The sequence below is a fragment of the Rattus norvegicus genome, chromosome 4 (assembly GCF_021556685.1).
Source record: "Rattus norvegicus strain SHRSP/BbbUtx chromosome 4, alternate assembly SHRSP_T2T, whole genome shotgun sequence".
NCBI classification, from domain to species: Eukaryota; Metazoa; Chordata; class Mammalia; order Rodentia; family Muridae; genus Rattus; species Rattus norvegicus.
The window spans coordinates 2,450,776-2,474,469 of record NC_141537.1 but is presented as its reverse complement, the minus strand read 5'-3'; the positions used below and the strand labels follow the sequence as shown (position 1 = coordinate 2,474,469).

At 40.6% G+C, this 23,694-nt stretch overlaps 1 pseudogene across 1 annotated transcript; it reads left to right on the top strand.

Moving 5' to 3' along the window:
• Positions 1–13,063: 13,063 nt before the first annotated feature.
• On the top strand, positions 13,064–22,188 carry LOC147994627 (partner of Y14 and mago pseudogene; annotated as a pseudogene). The gene has a single exon (XR_015685864.1). The product of XR_015685864.1 is annotated as a partner of Y14 and mago pseudogene, transcript variant X2 (transcript).
• Positions 22,189–23,694: the final 1,506 nt, after the last annotated feature.

Sequence of the window (23,694 nt, the reverse complement as noted above, 5' to 3'; positions counted from 1 at the left end):
CTTAACCAAATTATCTCTGTTTCTTGCTTTCCCTAAACTCACTGGCTAGTCGAACTCAGCCCCTGTCAATCACCCTTGGCCACCCAACTACGGTAGAGGCCACAGGCCATAGCTCTCCTCCTCTCCCATGAAGGCTTTATGTGACTGCTGCCTTTTTCATCCAAAGCGTGACAGAACAGCCCTCTCTCCTTGCCTGCCTCTCCTTTCTCCCTCAGACCAGGAAGTCCTGTCTGTACATTCTGCCCTGCAATTGACTCCCAGCCTTCTTTATTAAAAAATCAAGAACCAATTAGGGTACAAGACTTTAACAACAGAACCTCCATTACAGAGTTGGGGAATGGGATCTGCAGGTAGGAATGCAACAGGTTCAGAGACAGCACCAGATACAGTTCTTGGAATACCCACTTGAAGAGCAAGCTGCATATCTGTTTCTTACAGTTGGTAATTAAGTCTCCAGTAGTTCTCAAGGGTCCAGGTTAGTTGATTCTGTTGGTCTTATAGTTGAAACCCATTCCTCTTGTGTCCCTCAATCCTTCCCTCAATTCTTCTGCCAGACTCCTTGAGCTCCATTTGTTTGTCTGTGATTCTCTGCATCACTTTCCACTGACAGCTGACTGGAGCCCCTCAGAAGACAGGTTTTTCTAGGCTCCTGTCTGAAAGCATAATACAGTATCATTAATATTGTCAAGGATTGTTATCTATGTTTCCCCTTATGAGGAAGATTCAGCCTTCCTTCCTTGGGCTTATTTGGGCCTTTTGATTATAGTATGGTTCTTTTGTACTTATGACTTATATCCACTTGTCCTACTCATGATTGGCAGTATTAATATTGTAAAAATGGCCATCTTGCCAAAATCAGTCTACAGATTCAATGCAATCCCCATCAAAATTCGATCTCAATTCTTCATAGAGTTAGAAAGAGAAGTTTGTAAATTCATTTGGAATAACAAAAAACTCAGGAAACGTAAAGCTATCCTCAAAGATAAATGAGTTTCTGGAGTAATAACCCTCTTTGATGTCAGCTGTATTACAGAGTATTGGTGATAAAACTGCAAGGTATTGGTACAGAGACAGGCAGGGAGACCAATGAAAAAGAATTGAAGATCCAGAAATAAACCCATATATCTATGGTCACTTGATCTTTGACAAAGGAGCTAAAAATTATCCAGTGAAAAAAAGATAGCATTTTAAGTAAATGGTGCTGGTTCAACTGGCAGTCAGCATGGAGAAGAATGCAAATTGATCTATTCTGATAGACATGTACAAAGCGTTAAGTCCAAGTAGATCATGGACCTCCACATAAAACCAGATACACTCAAAGTAATAGAAAAAAAGTGATAAAGAGCCTAGAACATATGGGCACTGGAGAAAATTTCCTGAACAAAGCACTAATGGCTTATGCTTTAAGACCATGATTCAAAAAATGGGACCTCATATAATTGCAAAGCTTCTATAAGGCAAAGAACACTGTCATTAGGAAAAAATGGCAACCAACAGATTGGGGAAAGATCTCTACATATGATAGAGGGCTAATATTACACACACACACACACACACACACACACACACACACACATATGTTAGATTCCAGAGAATCAAATAACGCTATTTAAATATGGGGTACAAAGAATTCTCTGGTGAGGAATATCAAATAGCTGAGAACTACCTAAAGAAATGTTCAACATCCTTAGTCATCAGCAAAATGCAAATGAAAACAACCCTGAGATTCCACCTTATACCAGTCATAATGGCTATGATCAAAAGTATAGGTGACAAGAGTTGATGGTGAGGAAGTAGAGAAAGAGGAACACTCTTCCATTGTTGGTGGTATTGCAAGTTGTACACCCACTCTGGAAATCAGTCTGGGAGTTCTTCAGAAAATTAGACATATTACTACTTGAGGACCCAGTTATACCTCTCCTGGGCATATACCCAAAATATGCTCCAAAGTATAACAAAGACACATGTTCCAGTATGATCATATCAGTCTTATTAACAATAGTCAGAAGCTGGAAAGAACCCAGATGTCCTTCAACAGAGGAATGTATACAGAAAATGTGGTACATATACACAATAGGGTACTACTCGGCTATTAAAAACAATGACATCATGAAATTCATAGGCATATGGATGGAACTAGATAATAGTTCCCAAAAGGACAATTAAATGTACTTTTCAAGATATAGCAAAATTTTCACATATGGAATCTCAGTTTCTTACGAAATCAGTTAGTTCCCAATAGGACGCGCTTGTAATAAATGTACTTTTCAAGATATATCAAAATTTTCACGAATGCAATCTCCGTTTCTAGGCAAATTCAGTTAGTTCTCAATAGGACGCGCTTGTAATAAGTGTACTTTTAAAGATTTATCAAAATTTTCACAAACGGAATCTCAATTACTTGGCAAATTCAGGTGTTGCCAATAGGACGAGCTTGTTATAAGTGTAATTTTAAAGATATACAAAAATTTTCTTTAATGAAATCTCAGTTTCTTGGCGAAATCAGTTAGTTCCCAAAGGATGCACTTGTAACAAGCGTACTTTTCAAGATATAGGAAAGTTTACACGAAATTAATCTCAATATCTTGGCGAACTCAGTTAGTTCCCAATAGGACGCACTTGTAATAAAGTACTTTTCAAAATATAGCAAAACTTTCACGAACAGACTCTCAGTTTCTTGGTGAATTCAGTTACTTCCCAATAGGATGCACCTGTAATAATTGTACATTTCAAGATATAGCAAAATTTTCACAATTGCAATCTCAGTTTCTAGGCGAATTCAGTGAGTTCCCAATAGGACGCACTTGTAATAAGTGTATATTTAAAGATATATCAAAGTTTTCACGAACAGAATATAATTTCCATGGTGAATTCAGTTGTTTCCCAATTGGACGCACTTGTAATAATGTACTTTTCAAAATATAGCAAAATTTTCAAAAACGAATCTCAACTTCTAGGCGAATTCAGTTAGTTCCCAATAGGACGCGCTTGTAATAATTGTACTTTTCAAGATAGAGTAAAATTTTCTTGATTGGAATCTCAGTATCTAGGCGAATTCCATTAGGTCCCCATAGGGCGCGATTATAACAAGTGTACTTTTCAAGATATAGCAAAATTTCATGAACGCAATCTAAATTTCTAGGCAAATTCAGTTACTTCCAAATAGGACACACTTGTAATAAGTGCACATTTCAAGATATAGCAAAATTTTCAAGAATGGAATCTCAGTGTCTTGGCGAATTCAGTTAGTTCCCAAAAGGATGTGTTTGTAATAAGTGTATTTTTCAAGATATAGCAACATTTTCACAAACAGAATCTAAGTTCCGTGGTGAATTCAGTTTGTTCCCAGCAGGACCCACTTGTAATAATTGTACTTTTCAAGCTATAGCAAAATTTTCACGAACAGAATCTAAGTTCCATTTCAAATTCAGTTAGTTCCCGATTGTACGCGCTTGTAATAATGTACTTTTCAAAATATAACAAAATTTTGACGAACGGACTCTCAGTATTTTTGCGAATTCAGTTAGTTCCCAATAAGACCCACTTGTAATAAGTGTGCTTTTCAAGATATAGCAAAATTTTCACGAATGGAAACTCAGTATCTTGGCGAGTTCCATTAGTTCCTAATAGGATGCCCTTGTAATAAGTGTACTTTTCAAGATATACCAATATTTTAACGACTGGAATTTCAGTTTCTTGACAAATTCAGTTAGTTCCCATAAGGACACACTTGTAATAATTGTACTTTTCAAGATATAGCAAAATTTTGATGAACGGAATCTAAGTTCCATGGCGAATTCAGTTTGTTCCCGATAGGCCTCGATTGTTATAATGTACATTTCAAAATATAGCAAAATTTTCATGAACAGACTCTCAGTATCTTGGCAAATTCAGCTAGTTCCCAAAGGACATGCTTGTAGTAAGTGTAATTTTCAAGATTCAGCAAAATTTTCACAAACAGAATCTCTGTATAATGGTAAATTCACTTCGTTCCCAACAATATGTGCTTGTAATAAGTGTACTTTTCAATATATAGCAAAATTTTGACAAATGGAGTCTCACTATCTTGGAGATTTCCATTAGTTCCCAATTGTTCCCACTTGTAATAAGTGTACTTTTCAAGATATAGCAAAATTTTCACGAACGGAATCTCTAATACTTCCCAATAGCACACACTTGAAATAAGTGTAGTTTTCATGATAAAGCAAAGTTTTCATGAATAAAATCTTCGTTTCTTTGCAAATTCATTTAGTTCCCAATAGGAAACACTTGGAATAAGTGTATATTTAAAGATATATCAAAATTTTCACAAACGGAATATAATTTCCATGGTGAATTCCTTGCTTCTCCTGGCTTGCTCAACTTGCTCTCTTATAGAACCCAAGAACTCCAGCCCAGGGACAGCACCACCCACAATGGGCTGGATCTTCCCCTCTTGATCACTAGTTGAGATCACTGCCTTGCAGATCGGTCTCATGGAGACATTTCCTCAACTGAGTCTTCTTTCTCTGTGATAATTTCAGCTTGTGTCAAGTTGACACACAAACCAGCCAGTATAGTCACTTACCCCAGAATCCCCTAATGTACCTTAAAACAGGCCTGCAAGCTCATTGGTTGTCTCTCTGACTTGCTAATGAGGGACTTCAGCATGCTGGACTTCTGCAGAATAAAACACTCAATGTCTTTTCATACTATTTGAGTCCGAGTATCATTCTTTGGCGAGCCATGGGCCCTCATACTTGTGACTATTATGTAAAATGTTTGAGATGTTCTAACTTAGATCACAACAACCCTAAAGGTGCAAAGGTCATCTGACAGCATCTGAAACCTGTACCAGAGATTTCCCTTCTGTGGTATTAGCTAATTTAACCTAATTTCCTTATTAATTCACTTAGTAAATTAATTCAGGACTATTTTTTCTTTTATTATTATAAAAGATCATGGGACTACTCCTCTAGTGTCAGGTCCAAAAGAAACTCCAGTTCCCCGAATCCCAAGAGGCAGTCCAATGAGCTCAGCCTGTGGCAGTCAGGTAAGAGTCAGCATTCCTCTGGAACATGTGAAACTAGCTTCTGTTCCCCTTACCCAGCAGAAGGGACACATGGGTACCTGTGGTTCCCATTACCATGTGAGAGCTCCAGGCTTCTTCAATGTTATAGGTAATCAGGTACTAGTGCACATTTCAGAGTCCAAGCCAGCATCCCAGCCTCCTCAGTTCACAGGCTCCCTGACCCCAGCCAGTCAAATTCCTTACAACCCTGCGAGTCTCCCTGTTTTCTCTGTTCTCTATGCTCCTGCAGAGAGTCTGGCCCTGTCCAGAATGTTGACCATGTTCAGTTTACAGCTTTCTTTTTCTGCTCTGGACTCTTCTAAATGCCTCTGGCTGGTCTCTCTCTCTCTCTCTCTCTCTCTCTCTCTCTCTCTCTCTCTCTCTCTCTCTCATCATATATCCAGCAAATTGAATCCACATTTCTGGTCACAGTTATTTGACTCTTAGCCTGTTGGAAGCAAGTGCTTTGTTTTGTGCCAATAGCTGTATGTGTAAAATGCACATCAGAATACAGAGCTTAATATGAAATACATCAGTGTTAATGACATCATTAGTAAATGTCTTTATACTGATTATATGTTAAATGATAATGCATTGACTAGAACCATGATATATGACTCAAATTTCACTCATTTCTTTTGACCTATTATTTTTAAAATATAGGACTATTAGAAAATTTGAAATCACAAATGTGATTTGTATTTTATTTCCATTATGCGGGGCTGGTCTAATTTTTTTCTTTTGCCTAACCTTTAAAAAAATGCCTTTTCATACAAGAAAGTTATGTTTCTCCCCAGTGTCTTTCCATTGTGGAGGAAAGGGATCCATGAACCACTGGTGACATGGTTCCTTCCTCCAGTAGGCTTCTCTGCTTTACTAAGTGGCTCCCAAGCTTGTCCTGTTGCAGAGCCCTACTCATAAGGCTTTTTTGACTGGAGACTTAATCTAGGGCCACCAGATAGCTAGCACACTGAATTCCTGTCTCCATCTCCTGGCTCAGTGTTGCTGATGCATGCCATTTCTGGTGACTCTGGAGAGCAGAGCCTCCTGCTGGGCTCCCTGAAGGGACAATGAAGAGAGCCTTCCGAACCCTCCCTCAACTCCAACTGAAGAATGAAAAGAAAAAAATGTTCTAAGGAGCCCCTGGGAAGTGTGGGGGAGCCCTGCTGTTCTGTAAAAGGCAGTTTAAGGAAAAAACTTCACAGAAAACCAGTTATTACCTCTTAAGATCTTTCCTTTAACCTATATCACACTGTTCTGTTCTTTCTTTTTTCTTAGAGAGGAACAAAGCAGTGTGTGATAAATTGTATATTCTTCCTGTGTTGCCCTTGGAAGCAGCCCAATGAGTCCATGCAGTCTCAGACAGAATGATTGGCACGGAAATCCTTCCAGGGCAGAGTGGTGTGGGTTCAGGAAAATTGAAAGGAATGTGAAGGAAGGGCAGCTGAACCTACACACAAGAATCCTGTCAGTTTACAATGCTCCTGAAAGAGTTTCCTAGGCCATTTCTGATTCCTCCTGGCTTCAGACTTCTTTCTGTTTACCAGGGGAATCAAGACTGAGGTTTCCTGTGGACAGTGCACGTCTGCTAGTTCCTGGTTTTAGCCATTTTGTGCTGTCTGCCTCCTCCCATATTCCGTATCTTTGAGTGGAAAGTTTTATACACAGTGGTTAATTTTATCCCAGTATTCTGTATGGTTAAGAACATGGATTCTGGAAGCACACAAAGTCGGAGGTAACAACAAAGGCTGTACTGACCTAAACTGTTTTATTCAGGGTTACCACTGCCTTGCTGAAACCACAAGGAGAGCAATCTGCGGAGGAAAGGGATTTCACCTCATAGTGCATCAATGAAGGAAGCCAGGACAGGAACTCAACAGGGCAGGAACCTGGAAGAAGGAGCTGCTGCAGAGGCCATGGAGGGGTGCTGCTTACTGACTTACTCTTCATGACTTGCTCAGTGTGCTTCCTTTTGGCTCCCAGGCCCACCAGCTCTGGGATGGCCCCACCCACAATGGGCTGGGTCATCCCATATCAGTCATTGAGAAAATAACTTACAGTCAGATGTTATGGAGGTATTTTCTCAAATGAGTTTCCCTCCTTTCAGATAATACTAGCTTGTATTAAGTTGACACAGAACTAGCTAGCCAAGTCTCCCTTCCTCTGTAAGTGGGAGGACTGACCCTCTGCAGAGACTTTTGTTGTGAATGAGACTGTTAGTTTCAGTAATAGAAGTGGGCAAGGAATGGCTCAGAATTCAAGACGCTAAAGCTAGCTTAGGGTAAGGGAATTAGCTTCCTGGTTGGCAGCACCCCAAAGTCTCCACATGGCTGCAGTTTTACTCAGTCAATTATTCTCTGCAGAAATAGCTTCTTCTCTGGAGAAGGAAACACCCACGAACCACCAAACTTGACCATATGGCTAACGCTCACACAATCAGTTGCTCCTCTCCCTTGGGGAGACTGTTCCCACACCTAGGTACATTTTGCTCTCTTTTAGAAACCCACATTTGTACTCTCCTGTGTACTTTCTTCTGAGAGTGTCTCTTTCTGTTAAGTCTTATGATTAAGCCCATAATGAAATATGTTTAATAAAAGTCTCCAACCCTTCTTTATAAACTGTTTAAACCCAAAATTATTTTTATTATTGAAGCTGTGAATCCTGGTTTGTCCTTAGTCAAGGTTCCTAAAGTTCCCAGGGAACTCATCAAGTTACCAAGGTCAGCAGCATGGAGTTGTGTCTCTGTCCCCTCACTGCTGAGGTGTGCTGGCATTTGAGAAGCAGCTATCATTGAGAAGTTAGTTCATTTAGTATACCTGGGGAAAAGGACCAACCTCATCCTGGCAAACACAGGGACACAGAGGAGAAAACTACTTACTAAATTTGATGCAAGCCTTCTTAAATTCCCCAATTGGATCCCACTTATTCCTTTATCATCTGATCTAAGCTGACCTCATGCCTGTCCACTCTTTATCACAACCATGTCAACAAAACAAAACAAACAAAACAACAGCAGCAGCAGCAACAACAACAACAACACATTTGCTGCTCCATTGTGTCTTCATTTCTTTATGATCATTACTGGGAAATTCAGGCTGCCTTTCTGAGAGCTCCTCATCTCATAGATAAAAGAACTTAACAAACTCAAGAGGAAGCTGAAGGCCCATTTTATGGGGTTTGAGAGGACAGTATCAACAAGGCAGGCACCATAGAACTTCCTCAACTAGCAGGAGAGAAATGGGCAAAAGAAGAAAGAAACCCATGCTTTCAGGGTTAGATATAAAGAAAGCAAGCAGGCTCAACATGGAGACCTGCAGAATAATATTCAGGGGCATGGAAGACAAGGGGATGGGTGGGTAATGGGTAGGTAGTGGTAGGTGGTGGGTGGTGACTGGGGGAGGGGGACATGTCTTCCAAGTTAGAGACCAAGAAAGCAGGCAGGTTCAATATGGAAGCTTGCAAAATCAGATGCATTGTCTTGTGTGGGTGGGGGTGTCTTCAGAGAGAGTAGGAATGCTCCCAATATTATGGCCAACAGATTAGGAATGTTTTCAGTAGTTATAAGGGGTGATGTAGAGGGGTCAGGATGATAAAAATTACAGTTTTTTAGTTAGAACTTGCGAAGATGTCAGACTTAGTGAAGGTGAATTTTTGTCAGGATTTCTGTTGCTATGATAAACACAAGGACCAAAGCGAGGTGGAAGGGAGAGGTTTATTTCATTTTAAAGCTTGTCCTTCATCATTCATGGAAGACGGACAGAGCAGTAACTCAAGGCAGGAACCTGGAGGCAGGAACAGAAACAGAGGCTGGGGAGAAAAAGAAAGCTTATTGGCTTCTTGCTCATGGCTTGCTTCCTTATACTACACAATAACCCCTATCTAGGTGGCCTCACCCACAGTAGGTTGGGCTCTCCTGCATTAGTCCTTAATCAAGAAAATTCCTCCACAGACTTCTGTATAGGCCCGTTTAAGGGGAGAATTTTTCAAGAGAAGTTCCTTCTTTCCTGTTGATCCTGATTTTTGCCAAGGTGAACAAAAAGAAAAAATAAATCTAACCAGGACAATCTGTAAGCAGCTGCATCAAGGGAGGGGCTCCCTTGGTCATTGAAGGGATAGTTATCTCTTGTATCCTTTTAAGGTCTTTAGATGACTTATGTTTCAAGGTTATAGTTTTTGAAGTTTGTTTTCTGTCCATGTGATTGACAAGCCCATCTGAATTAATTTTATGGGAGGAGCCGAAGGTATGCATCTATATTACAAGTCTTGAATAATTCAGATTGTCATGTTTCCACTCAGAGAGAAATATATAATTCATATCTTATTCTTTGACCAAAAATCATGTAAGGGGCTGGAGCGATAGCTTAGTGGTTAAGAGGACCAGCTGCTCATCCACAGCACCCAAGTTCAAGTCTCAGCACCCAGTTCATGACTCATAATCTTTTGCAGGATATAAAAACACCTAAATGAAATGTAAAAAACAATGATATTGATCCTGGTAATACACATACCTAAATCACAGCATTTGGAAGGCAGAAGCCCAGAGATCTCTGTGAGTTCTAGGTCAGCCTAGTCTACATAGTGAGTTCTTGGATAGCCAGAGATGCACACTAAATTGTTCCAAATATATGCCTTTAAGAAGAAATGATATTGAAGCTGTAGCAAACAAAAGTGTCCAAATTCTCCAACAAGGAAAAGATGGGACAGATGCCCTGTTGAATTATATCAGATATTTTAAGACTTTGTGTGTGTGTGTGTGTGTGTGTGTGTGTGTGTGTGTGTGTGTGTGTGTGTGTGATGTACTTATTATGGAGAGAGTCCATTTATACCTTCGGGAGAGTGAGCTCATGTGTGTGCATGTGTGTAGAGCAGCATTTTGCAATTTGTGGATTGCAGCCCCTTTGTAATGTCATAGTTAGGGGTCACCACAACACAAGGACTCTATTAAAGGGCTACAGCTTTAGGAAGGGTGAGAAGCACTGATATACAGGCTAGACATCTATATTGAATGTCTTTCTTTTATTGTTAAGACTCTATTGAATAGCCAGAAGAATCCTGATCAAAACCACAAATGCTCCCTGTACCACATTACTTAATGTCAAAATTAGACAGAGTTGGGATAACAAAAGACAGGATTTTGTAGAAACACATACATTATGTGTCAATGGAATAGAACAGAGGACTGAGAAATAAGCCATGTAGTCACAGCCATCTGATTCCTACTTAATAAATGTGTGTTGGAGAAAAGGTATTCTTAAACAGGTGATGTCAGGCAAATTGAGTAGCTACACATTGAAGAGTAACACTAGATCCCCATCCCTCCTGCTCTATGAAAATCAACTCAAAATGGATCAAAGACTGTAACTTAAGCCCCCAAAGTATTCTTGAGAGGATATCTTTGCTCAATCATTCATCTAACCTAGAATAAATCTACATCCTATAAAGAAGTAAAGTAGAGAAGGACAGTGTGGCACATTCTAATCCTAACTCAAGTCACCATAAACAGGTAAAACTCTGTTAGGTCAGGCCATCCTCTTTACATAGCTTGTTTTAGACCATCTAGGGCTTTACAGTAAGATCTTATCTAAAAACAAAACTAAAATAAAACAATGATAGCTAATAAGCAATATAATTAGTAGATGAGCAAATGATCTGAATAGAAATTTCTGTCTGTCTATAAGTCTGTCAGTTTCTGTCTCTCTGTGTCTTTGTGACTATGTGTCTCATGCGTGAACATGTGTGTGTGTGTGTGTGTGTGTGTGTGTGTGTGTGTGTGTGTGTATTACTTGGGCCTGCACCCAGAACTGGATGCTGGGTAAATATTCTACCACTAAGCCACACTTCCAGCCCTCAACTGCTAAACAGATGTACAGAAAACCAATAAATGTGATTTTAGCAACCAAGGAAATACAATTAGAAACTCCACTGAAATTCCATGTCACCCCAGGGAAAATGATTATTCTGTATGTAAAGCAACTTAGATCCTGGCCTGATGACCCAGGTTCAATACTTAGAACCAATGTAAATGTGGGAGAAGGAACCAATTCATACAGACTCTCTCTGACCCTCAGCTCTGCCCTGTGGTACACATATTCCCTGATATAAATATCACTCACACATCCAAATACTATTTCTGTTTTTGGTTTTTAATACAGAAATAAATAGATATAGGTTTATATTGCTGATAGGAATGTAATGGCTGTAGAGAATAATATGGAGGTTACTGAAGGAACTAAAAACAGAACCACTATCATAATCCACATGTACTATTCCTGGTGGATACTCAAGGGAAAATATGAAGTCGGCCTCAGAGTTTATCAGTACATGGACAGGTGAAAAATTATTTTTTCCAGAAATGCCTGATGTCTAGAGTGTGCCTGTGACTGAGCCTCCAGCTTATGTGGGGCTCAGTTCTGGATCCAAACTCCCCATTCCTGCAGGACCAGAAAGTACATTTCAACCACATTTCCAGCCCAGTGGCCTTAGAGGTCAGTTCAGGGCCTGAGGATTGGTTCCAGTTTGCTCAGGGTTCCCTTGAAATACTGCAATTTTGCTTCCAGTGGTATCTGACATCCATGTGGGTATGAAATCCTGAAGTCTGAGGTGCCAAAGGTTACTGCCAGGCCTCAAGTGTTTCTTTCTATGGTTCTAGAGGTTACTTTGTGCCTGTAGCACTGTGTTCAGTCCCATGATTGTAGACAGACTATCTGGTCTGAAATTGAGTATCCAGACTCCAACAGGATTTTAGAAATCTGTGAGTCTAGTCTTTTTGAGTTCAAGGCCATACTGGTCAACAGATCGAGTTCCCAGAGAACAAGAGCTACACAGTGAAACCCTATATTAAAAAAGAAAGGAAGGAAGGAAGGGAGGAAGGAAGGAAGGAAAGGAGAAAAGAAAAGGAAAGAAAACTAAAAGAAATAATCCTAAAAGCAGCATGAAAGAAAACAATAGCTAACAAAGAACTGAATCTTGAAGCTGTGCTATACTCTGGGAGCTAGAGATCTGAGATTAATGTCTTACCTTCCATCTCATCTCCAGCAAGGAGTGGTTGGGAGCATAGTCCTTCATTTCAAAGCTCAGGCTTTCTCCTCTGGTCAGGCGGCTGCCTTGTTCCTGAGATTCATGCTAGGGGCTTCTGTATTTAATATTCCTGTAGCTCTTCCTCCTTGGTATTTCTGCAACTGGGTTTGAATAGGCAAAGGCCACCAAACCTTGTATTCCTCTTGAAGTATTCCTGGATTAGAAGTTAACTCAGAGCAAACCAGCAATTCGTAGTAATCAGCTCAGCTATTTACAGGTATGCATGTAGAGTCTCTCCTGAATTATGAAGTGCATGTGCGCTCTCAAATAGAGAATAGAGAAGTGGCCATCTGTCTTTCCACCCTGTCTTCCCCAATGGTTATCAGGATCCTGTGCAATCTGAGTATCCTGGCTTCTTAGATGTTCTCCTGACTCTAAAGTCTCCATTGTCTGGTGTTATTCCCATATTCTGGGAAGAACTCAACTGTGTTCTGAAGGATACACAGGGTTATTGAAAGGAGATGAACATGAATGAGCCTTCTAGACATAGAACAAGCTGGCACCTGGGAAGAAGCAGATTGGGCTGAAGAACAGTGTTTTTCAGGCATCCATCATGCCAGTGACATAAGGTGGTGGAAATTAGGAAGGTAACCTGAGCAAGGTTTCCATGTAGAGCCAGTGGGTTATCTAGGAGGCAGCTAGAAATTTTAACCCAGAGCTCAGGGAGTTGTTCTCAGTACATCCTCTCCGAACTCACTTTGTCATGCCTGCATTAGGTTTAAAATGGACCTAACTCATCCACTAGACAGCAACAATGATGCATAAAAAGGCATAGTCTACTTGAGTTCTCAAACTCAAAAGCACCCAACACAATTCCAGATCCAACCCAGATCACTTAAAAAGCAATTTTAAAAGGGAATGAATGCTGCCATTTATCAAGAACTTAAATGCAGGACAATTCCATTTATTACCCCTAGAAATTCATTTATTGTGTTTGGGTTCTCAAGATGGTGACTCCCTATGTAACTGACGAGACCGGCGGCAACTACATTGCCTCAACACAGAGACCCGATGGGACATAGCACAAGCAGCTGAGGGTCAAAGAAGGATACGTGCTCCAAGAATCCCAGTCTATGAAAACAAGTATGTGAAGTTTTTCAAGAGTAAACCAGAACTTCCCCCAGGGCAGAGCCTTGATGATACCACCCAGGTCACCCCATCCAGACCTGACAGTGGTGAAGCAGGCCTCTCCAAGACAGCCAAACACAACCTGAAGCAGAAGGAGAAGAGGAGGCAGCAGCAGGAGAAAGATGTAGAGGCCTTGAACAGGACTCTTTTTTTTCCTTTTCTTTTTTTCGGAGCTGGGGACCGAACCCAGAACAGGACTCTTGATAAGGTGTCTCTGAGAGACTCAGCCCAGACACCCAGTGCTCACCATGGCCCCCAAGCCACATCTCTAGCTACCTTCCATGCACCCGACTCTGTTGGCACCACAGAGAAAGCCAAGAAGATCGAGAACCTAAGGAAGAAACTGATAGGTGGAGGAGCTTCAGTAACACCTCCAGGCCGGGCAGTTCAGCAGAGAACAGCTGAAGAAGCTGACATGGCACAAGGTTCTGGAGGAGGAGCTGGAGAACTTGGAGTTGGGCTTGTGAGGCTTCAGGAATAGGGGAGTGGACTGAAGAACGAACCATGGGGTTCTCTGGGGTCCAGGGAGCATGGGCCACAGCAGTCGGGGGGCACCCCCATACTGGCTCACTTTCCCCTCCTATGGCCCGTCTCTGTCCTCTAGATCCTAGGATCTCTCTTCCTCATCCCTTCTCCTTCTCAGCTCCAATTTTTGAACTTTTCCCTTCCATCCCATTGTTCACAATCTGAGTGTTGACCCCAGGTACCTCTGCTGCTGATCTGGGTGTCTTGTTGAAAAGGAACCCCCGGAGGGTGGGAGTCTGTCAGGGATCTGTGGCTGAGTGTACGAGGAGTACCCAAGTTATGGAGTCTTGGTTCCTGTTCAGTGTTTATGAATAACTTCCCTGACCACCCGAACCACCATCACCTCCTCCTCATCTTCCTCATCTTCCTCCTCCTCCTCTCCTTCCTTCTCCCCCTCCTTTTCATCTTTTATTTAAGAAAGTATGAATAAATTCTTGTAGACACCAAAAAAATGTTCATTTATTGTTTGTAGCAAACCTATGCTCTGTTGAGATATAGTGGTTTCCATAGATTTATTTATTCGCTTGTATTTGTTTGTTTGTTTTTATGTCCACAGGTGTTTTGCTTGCATGTATATCTGTGCACTAGTGTGTGACTGGTGCTTAGAAAGATCAGAAGAGGGCATGAGATCCCTGGCACTAGAGTTAAGGAGTGTTGAGGGCTGCCACGTGGGTACTAGGGCTCCAACCCAGGTCCTCTGGAAGAGCAGCCACTGTACTTAACTGCTGATTCATTTTTCCAGCTCATTTCCATATTTCAAATACAGAAAAGTGAAAATCTTGGGATTAACCATCCAGGTAGACAAGGCCAAACAATGACCACACCCAGCTGTATAGGCTATGAACTTTCATTTTCTTTTGTTTGTCTCCCATGATCTGCAAAGGGACAACCTGTGTCTCATAAGATGAGAAGGGCCTGAATACATAGCCCTATTTTTATTGAAGCGGGGAATGTTGGGAGTTCCTCCCCTAGAAATCTATCAATGTGAACTTTTTCAAGATCTGATCAACTTGTGAGGAATTAACCCAGCACCATTGGTCACAAATTCATTTTTTTCAGTATTTTTTTCAATATTGAATTTTTTTTTTTATATTTCAAGTGTTATTTCCTTTACTTGTTTCCTGGACATAAGCCTTCTATGCCATCCCCCTTCCCTGCTTCTATATTGGTGTTCCCCATCCAATTTGTCACCCCCCATATACACCTACACTGGCGGATCCAGCCTTGGCAGAACCAAGTGCTTCTCCTTCCTTTGGTGCCCAACAAGGCCATCCTTTGCTACATATGCAGCTGGAGCCATGGATCAGTCTATGTATAGTCCTTGGGTAATGGTTTAGTCCCTGGGAGCTCTGGTTGGTTGGCATTGTTGTTCTTATGGGGTTGCAAACCCTTTCAGCTCTTCCAATACTTTCACTATTTCCTCCAATGGGAAGCCCAGTCTCAGTTCAATGTTTGCTGCTAGCATTCACCTCTCAAGAGGCAGGACCACTGAAATGCAGATGCTTCATTCCTTGTTAAAAGGGAGAACAAATATATTCATAGGTGGGGATATGGAGGCAAAAGTTTGGAGCAGAGACTGAATGAATGCCGATTCAGAGACTGCCCCACATATGTATATAGGCTCTATATATCTATATATCTCTATCTCTATCTCTATTTATCTATATCTATCTATATATGTGTGTATATGTGTGTGTGTGTGTGTGTGTGTGTGTGTGTGTGTGTATAACCAAAAGTAGATAAGATTGATGAAGCTAAGGAGTACATGAGGACAGGAGCCTGCTGTAGCGATCTACTGGAAGGCACAGACAAATCATGTCAATTACAGAGGCGAATGCTAGTAATAAATCATTGAGCTGAGAACTGAACCCAAGATGGACGAATTAAAGAAAGGGTTAAAAGAGCTAAAGGGACTTGCAACCCCATAAGAACAACAATGCCAACCAACCAGACCTCCCAGGGACTAAACCACTACCCAAGGACTATACATGGACTGACCCATGATCCAAATGCATATGTAGTAGAGCATGGTCTCATTGGGCACAAATAGAAGAAAAATTGGTCTTGTCTACCTTGGACCCTCAGTGAAGGGGAATGTCAGGGGTCAGGAAAGGGCGTCGATGGGAAAGGGAACACGTTATAGAAGAATGGGGGTGCGATGGTATGGGGGGGCGTCTAATTTCCAGGAAAACAGGAATAACCTTTGAAATGGAAATGAAAAAATATCCCAAAACAAAACAACAAAAAACCAAAACAAAACAAAACAAAATCTCACTTAGAGCTTTAAAAAAAAAAGACACAATCAGGAAACACAGAATATTATGCCTTTGGTTTTCTTCAAATATTCTCGGGACTCAGTTCAGTTCTGGGTCCAGGCTGGTCCAAGTAGGTTCCTGTCACTGACTGCTCCCACATTCCTGTATCCGGAGGCACTGTGCAATTTCCCCTTGGGCCAGGGATGTGGGCAGAGGTGGGCAGAAGTGGCGGTCTGTCCTGTGGTCAGGATTGTCCAAATTTCTGGCTGTCCAGCTCTCTCCAAAACAAAATTTGGGTGCTGGCTTCCTGATTGCTTTTAATCTCCCTTATCCCATGTTTTTATTTCCTGGGAAATATTATAGAAAACCTGATGTATATCCCATTGATTTATTCAACACTCTCGTGCACAGAGGAGCATAATTAAGTGGTAGCTAAATATTTGACAACAAGGATAAAATGTGGGTAATCTTTGCATGATGAACTTGGTATTCACAGAGTTGGAAATACAGTCTACAGAGAGAATAATTGCCTTTGCATCTCAGTCTGACTGGGAAGCATTTATGATGCCCAGTTCCCACGAGAATGCACCTCAATAAAGAAGGTTCTTAAGAGTGAAGAGTTTGAGATCACTGTTTTATTTAAAATACATCCAATTTACTCAATAGTAACCAGATGCACATAGGCAATGTATACAGTCTATATCCTTATCAAAATAGTGAATCAACTGCAAGAATAAAACAAAAACAAATAAATAACAAACTTTCAAATGAATACAGAAACACCAAAGAAACAAAATAATCAAAACTCAAACCAAAATCTAAACAGAGGAATTATGCTAAACATTCTTTTGTTGCTCGTTTTGCAGAACAGACTTATAGCCTGTGGTTGACCTTGGAACATAGTAGACAAGCAGTTACTGATGGTAATAATCTTTTCAAGCGGAATGTAAGGAGGTCTCTTCTGTTGGAGAGGGGTATGAAGGACAAGGCCATCCAATACCGAGTATAAAATACATTACAGTCTTGGTCTTAATGTCTTTCCAATGTTCTGGATTGATCTCCTTGAAACTCTTCTGGATGACCCATCAGGACAAGTACAAAATTGGATGGGTAGACTCTTCCTAGATGCCCACCATCTCTTAATTGATGTGCATCAGCTCTTCTCAGAGTCCCTTCAAATGTGCACTCTTTCTGGGGAGAGGTGAGATGAAAGTACAGTCTATTCAGTCCAAAGAAATCAAACTAAAGGAGGAAAATGCAGGCCACTATTGCTATGGATAGTAGGGATGAGATGCAATAGTGGTGTATTTGCTGTGCACACTTAGTACTCCTCCTGTAGCACTTCTCTCCAAGGGAGAACTTGTCCTGGTCTGTACCATGTTTGAGTTCCTGCTGGAGAATTTCAGACCTAGCAGAGCAAGGGAAAAAAGGTTTACTGAGGGATTGTCGATTCAGCTCTCCCTCCAACACCAGCTCTATTGAGTTGGACAATCCAGCATGACCTGTCAGCTGAGGTCATTCCCCGCATCTCCAAGTGTCATAGAGTACCTGGGCTTGGATTTATATCTCAGCTTTTAAAAACTGCTAGAAACTGGACTGTGAACTACACACTGTACTAGTATTAAAAGAAAAATGAGCATATTTTTCAAAGGTCCAGGTATATTATATTGAATAATAACATTGTAACTATGTCTGAACCTGAGTTCAAGAGAGATATGACCAACCTAGAATACAGTTTGGATGCGTTAGAAAGAACCTGACCAGAATTGAAGTGAAGGTTATGATTATTTTGTTAGTGAAGGAACCTGCGAAGGTTCCATTTGTAACCGCTGTATCTGCAAACACACAGAAAAACCATCTCACATCAAATCCATGGGCACTGCATAGATCCTGTAATCACTGAGAATGTTCTCCATGCATATCTTTCCAGCCTACACATGGAACATTAAAGGTGATTGTGATGTAGAAATATAACAGCACCCCTGTAAGACTATGGTTATTTTAATGCAATTTGTGAGAGAACAGAAGAGAAAATATTCTCAGATCTTATCAGAGCATTCACAGGAAGAAAGAAGTACAAAATACAAAGAAATCCTGAGGATCATACATATTGTTTCATGGACAAAATTCACATAAACTGTACCAGAATAATACTCTGAGTAGTTCTTTAGCTTCCTGAGGCTGAAAACCATGACAGTGGTCAGCCACCCAAAAAGGGTAGTTAATTAGGGACAGGAAATCCAATTGGCTTCTGCCTGTGTTCCTACCTGATCTCAAAGATGTCAGAATGCTTCTGCATTGTTTCTCCCAAGTCACTTTCCTGGGTGATCAGTTTTCTGCTTCAGAGTGTCCTGCATTCTTTCCTCTAATTCTGGTCATCGGATGAGTGTACTGTCAATGGAAGCATGCATGCATGTGTGCACACACAAACACATGCACAGACACAGACACACTAATACAAACTTGCAAACACACAATACATTTGTGTTCACACTATATAAGCATAGTACATTGCAGTCAAGTGTTTACTTTCGCAGTTAATCCTTAATATAATGATTCCCCAGGATACTCTGGAGTCATAAAAACAAATGCTGAGTGAGATATGTACATAGTGGCCATAGCCTATACACAGCTCAGTCAGTGATGTACTGAACTCTCATAAAATGACATAGAATCCGGGTTCTTGCTTATTGCCCAGTCTGACTTATCAAGTTCTCAAGGCTGTGTAGAGTAGGCTTGTTTCCCAGCAAAGGATCATATATTGGTGGTGGACTAGACTCTTTTTCTTGTTCACTGTTTCAGACTTTCCCCAAAGTGTGCAGCCTCTTTTAAGGAGCTCTCTTTACCACAGTCTGACTGAATTCATGCTATGCCCCCAGGATCAAAGGAAGTCTCCATATCCAGAATCCAAATGAACAATTTTTCTCCCTATAATGTGATTGTGTCACAGATATTTGGATTAAGTAAGTAAATGCTTACCTGGAATAGCTCACACTGAGTCATAGTCCATTGAAGAGCTCCAACCTATGGTACATTTTCCCTCCTTGGCTGATGGAAATTTGGATGGTTTCTCCTTCAGGGCTACTCTGGGGACCACTACAACCCTGATGTGCCCTAGTTGCAAGGGCAACACCTACTCCTTGTTGTGGAATCTCTGTGTCAACTAAAACATCTGTTCCACTTTATGAACATGACTTTGCATAGGCCTACATGTTCTTACACTCCCAGACCCATCTGAAGGTCCTCATTTCTCCTAACCCCATTGAGGCTGAACTTTACTCAGAGAAAATGATTTTGATTAACAGCACTTGCAGAATGCTACACAGATAACATAGGGGAGTGCTTTAGATTATTTGTGTACCTAAAGGAGCTCCTGAAACTGCCCTGTTCTTGCACCACAGCATAGCTATGGGACTTGCTGGATGATGATACAACTCCAAGCAACTCAAATTCTCAATGAATAAAATTCAAGCCAAACTCCCAGAGGAAGTTGTACTGTGCCAAGTTAGCTAGAAAGAAATGGTAACAGGCAATGTGGAAAACAACCTTGGAGAAGACACAGTGAGTGACAAAACCTTCCAGTGACCTTTCACAATTAATGAAGAAGAGAGAAGGAATATAAACTCATGGATTTTATAGAGAAGCCTTGCCCTTACCTCCCTGTACTCCATTCCTTTGATGTGCTCCAAAGGATTTCAATGCAGATCAGCAGTTTTGCCCCTAATTACTTGCAAATCTAACTTTACAAGTATTTTTGTGCCTTTTTTGGGGGGGTAGCTTTCTAAAGGTCTTTATTGTCCTGCTTCTATACCATAATGAAAAGGGACCTTTAAGCTCTAGGACGGTACCATTTGTTACCACAGTGAAACATGACTCACTTGAACATATTTCCCACTCCTCCCCCAGATTTCACAAGAAATCTGTTTATTTCCGTTTTGAAAACGGAATAAATTACTAACTTAAGAATCCTTTTGCTGTACAGAGCTAGATGGAGATGCCAAATGATTGGGCAGCTGTATTTCATGTTTGTAGGATGTAAAGTGAACACTTAGAGTATTTTTCTCATGAAACTTGGAAATAGAGGGAAACATAGGTTCACTACTGAACAAACAAAAACACACGACACACAAACACACACACAGACACATACATACACACACACACACACATACACACACACGCGCGTGCGCGCAGATAAAACTTTGTTTTTATGCAGAACATTTCCTGTTGAGTGAGGAATTAGTGGGAGATGTGTTGTGTACAAGTCTTTTAGACTCAAGCACGCTGTGCTGCCCTGGCCTGTACTCATTTCCACTTCAGGAAACCTTTCTATGCAGTTACTTGCTGGTCCTACAAGTAAGATACATGTTCTACACAGATAGCCTAAAAAACAAAACATCAAATTCCCAAGAGAGGGTTTTCTAGAAAAAGACTCCATCAAGCTCTATGTTGACTCAGCATAGGCCCCTCACTTAAACTATGCTGTTTCCTTCATAGAAGACTTTGGAAGCATCAGAAGAAGACAGTGACTCATGGTCAGTTACCAGGAACTTTTTATCACATTAGGGTTCATGTGATATTAAAACAACCTCAGTGGCAGTCAGAAAAAGGCTAAAGAAATAACATACACTGACTTTTCTGAAATGCAGCACTGTGTACAACACTGAGAGGGAATCTATCCTGAAAGAATGCCATGCCCAAGATATAGTCAGGAAAATAATGTCAGCAGAGGGATGCACTGCAGGATTCCATGCATGATCATGGTGAAGCCAATAAGACAAACCAGAAATTTCCAGGGGGTACCTCTATTCAGGTAAAGTGAAGGAAGCTAATTCTTACTTTTAAGATAGCTGAATGGTTTAAGAATGGGTTGAGACATAGGGGAAATCCAGGACTCAATGATAAGTTCAAACCTAAGGACAATAGGTATCCTATTGAACTCCCAGCTCAAAAGACCAGTAAATATCTTCAACAAAATCATAGAAGAAAACTTCCCTAACCTAAAGAAAGAGATACCCATAAGCATACAAGAAGCCTACAGAACTCCAAATAGACTGGAACAGAAAAGAAACTCCTCCCGTCACATAATAGTCAAAACACCAAACGCACAAAATAAAGAAAGAATATTAAAAGCAGTAAGGGAAAAAGTCAAGTAACATACAAAGGCAGACCTATCAGAATCACCCCAGTATTTTCGCCAGAAACTATGAAGGCCAGAAGATCCTGGACAGATGTCATACAGACCCTAAGAGAACACAAATGCCAGCCCAGGATACTGTATCCTGCAAAACTCTCAATTAACATAGATGGAAATACCAAGATATTCCATGACAAAACCAAATTTGCACAATATCTTTCTACAAATCCAGCACTACAAAGGATAATAAATGGTAAAGCCCAACATAAGGAGGCAAGCTATACCCTAGAAGAAGCAAGAAACTAATCGTCTTGGCAAAAAAACAAAGAGAAGAAAAGCACACAAACATAACCTCATATCCAAATATGAATATAACAGGAAGAAATAATCACTATTCCTTAATATCTCTCAACATCAATGGCCTCAACTCCACAATAAAAGATTAACAAACTGGATACACAACAAGGGCCCTGCATTCTGCTGCCTACAAGAAACACACCTCAGACACAAAGAAAGACACTACCTCAGAGTGAAAGGCTGGAAAACAACTTTCCAAGCAAATGGTCTGAAGAAGCAAGCTGGAGTAGCCATTCTAATATCAAATAAAATCGATTTTCAACTAAAATTCATCAAAAAAGATAAGGAAGGAGACTTCATATTCATCAAAGGAAAATTCCACCAAGATGAACTCTCAATCCTAAATATCTATGCCCCAAATACAAGGTCACCTACATACGTAAAAGAAACCTCACTAAAGCTCAAAACACACATTGCACCACACACAGTAAAAGTAGGAGATTTCAACACCCCACTCTCATCAATGGACAGATCATGGAAACAGAAATTAAACAGAGACATAGACAGACTAAGAAGCCATGAGACAATTGGACTTAACAGATATTTATAGTTATATTTGAAGCATACATTATTACTTATTTATTCCTGTGTCACTTCTTTGCTGGATGAATTTGAAGTAGGATGAAATAAAAGTCATATATAATAAAGCTAATGCAACTGGAATGTATTTTAAAATTTCAGAATCAGATATATCTAATGACAAATAAAGAATGTCTAGGAATCCACATAATAGTTACCAGTGCTCCCTGGCACTCACATGTTGTTACTTCAAGTTTCTCATCATAGAAAATACAGCAGTCAGTCAAGCAAAAATGATTGCATTCTAGTGTGGAAGTGTATTGAATATAAGTTTGTTGTATAAAAACACTGATAGGGAGTATTGCAGATGATAATAACATAATGATAACCTATTTTTGACTTAATGTGTAATTGGTTTCCAGTTATTGAAATGTATTCTGATTAAGTCACTGAAGATATGTCTGTCAATATCAAGATATATTGCCCATATCTTATAGTGGATTTTCAGATCTTGAGGCTGAAAAACACATGCTTTTGATATGAATCTTGAAACATAATCACCATGAAAAGCTTAGTCAGAGAAAGGTGGTACATGCCTTTAATCCCAGGAGAGAGAGGAAATCAGATCTCTGATCAAGGTCAGCCTGAGACAGATTGAGTTTCAAGTAAAGAACACCATAGATCCAGATGTTGTGGTACACACTTTAATCTGGGAAGTATTTTCTGCTGGAGGCATACATAAGGTCAGTGAAAGAAGGAAAGTTTCCTTTTTCTATGCAACTGCTTGCAGTTACTTGCTAGCATTCTTTCCAAACTTCTTCACAGCAGAATTTAGGGTTGCAGAGACAACATTTAGTGGACTACTAGGAGTGGTAGTGAATGCGCTTTTCCACCTCTTGATTCCTGGACCCATAGATCCTGTCTGTGGGAGAAACTGCACCATATCTAGGATGCTGATTCAAAGCATACACTGCCTTGTGAAGAAACTTGCCCCAGATTTTCATGCTGTTTCCATCTAATTGGAGTACAAAGAAGCTGTGTTCCAGAGATGTTCAAGGTTGTATCTCCTGCTGCAGCTGGACTTGTAATGTGTGAGAATCACCAAGGTAGTATTGGCTTTAAAGGTATGAAGGGGTCATGAGATCACATGAGGCTTGGCACTGTGAGAGTGAAGGATGGCCACTGTTTAAGGAACAGCCTTAGTAACAGTTGAGGTCTCAGGAATGAAGGGACCATGAAAAGAAGTGGACCTTAGCATCATGAAGAGAGTCTATGAGAGACTACTGGTGAAACCTGATTGTAGGTGAAGACCCCAGCATATTGGAGATTCCAGAACCGTGGGATGATCACCAAGAAAAGCATCAGGGAATTAGAGTCAATAAGAGCTTAGAGTGCTACAGAGGACAGAGCTAGAGAAGTGGCAAAACGCTTTGGAGGTGCCCAGAAAATAATGTGTGGATCCTAGACATTCGAACAAGATGCTGTAAAGGTTATGTTGTCTTGGATGCCACAAGATGTAAGAGATACCAGAGTTGTAGGCAAACTGCTGAGGAAAGTTTGCAACAGGGAATGGAAGAACAGAGAACGAAGAAGTTTCTTGTTGTTAAATGCAGGATCTGGCAATAGAAGTGAACAAGGATGAAAAG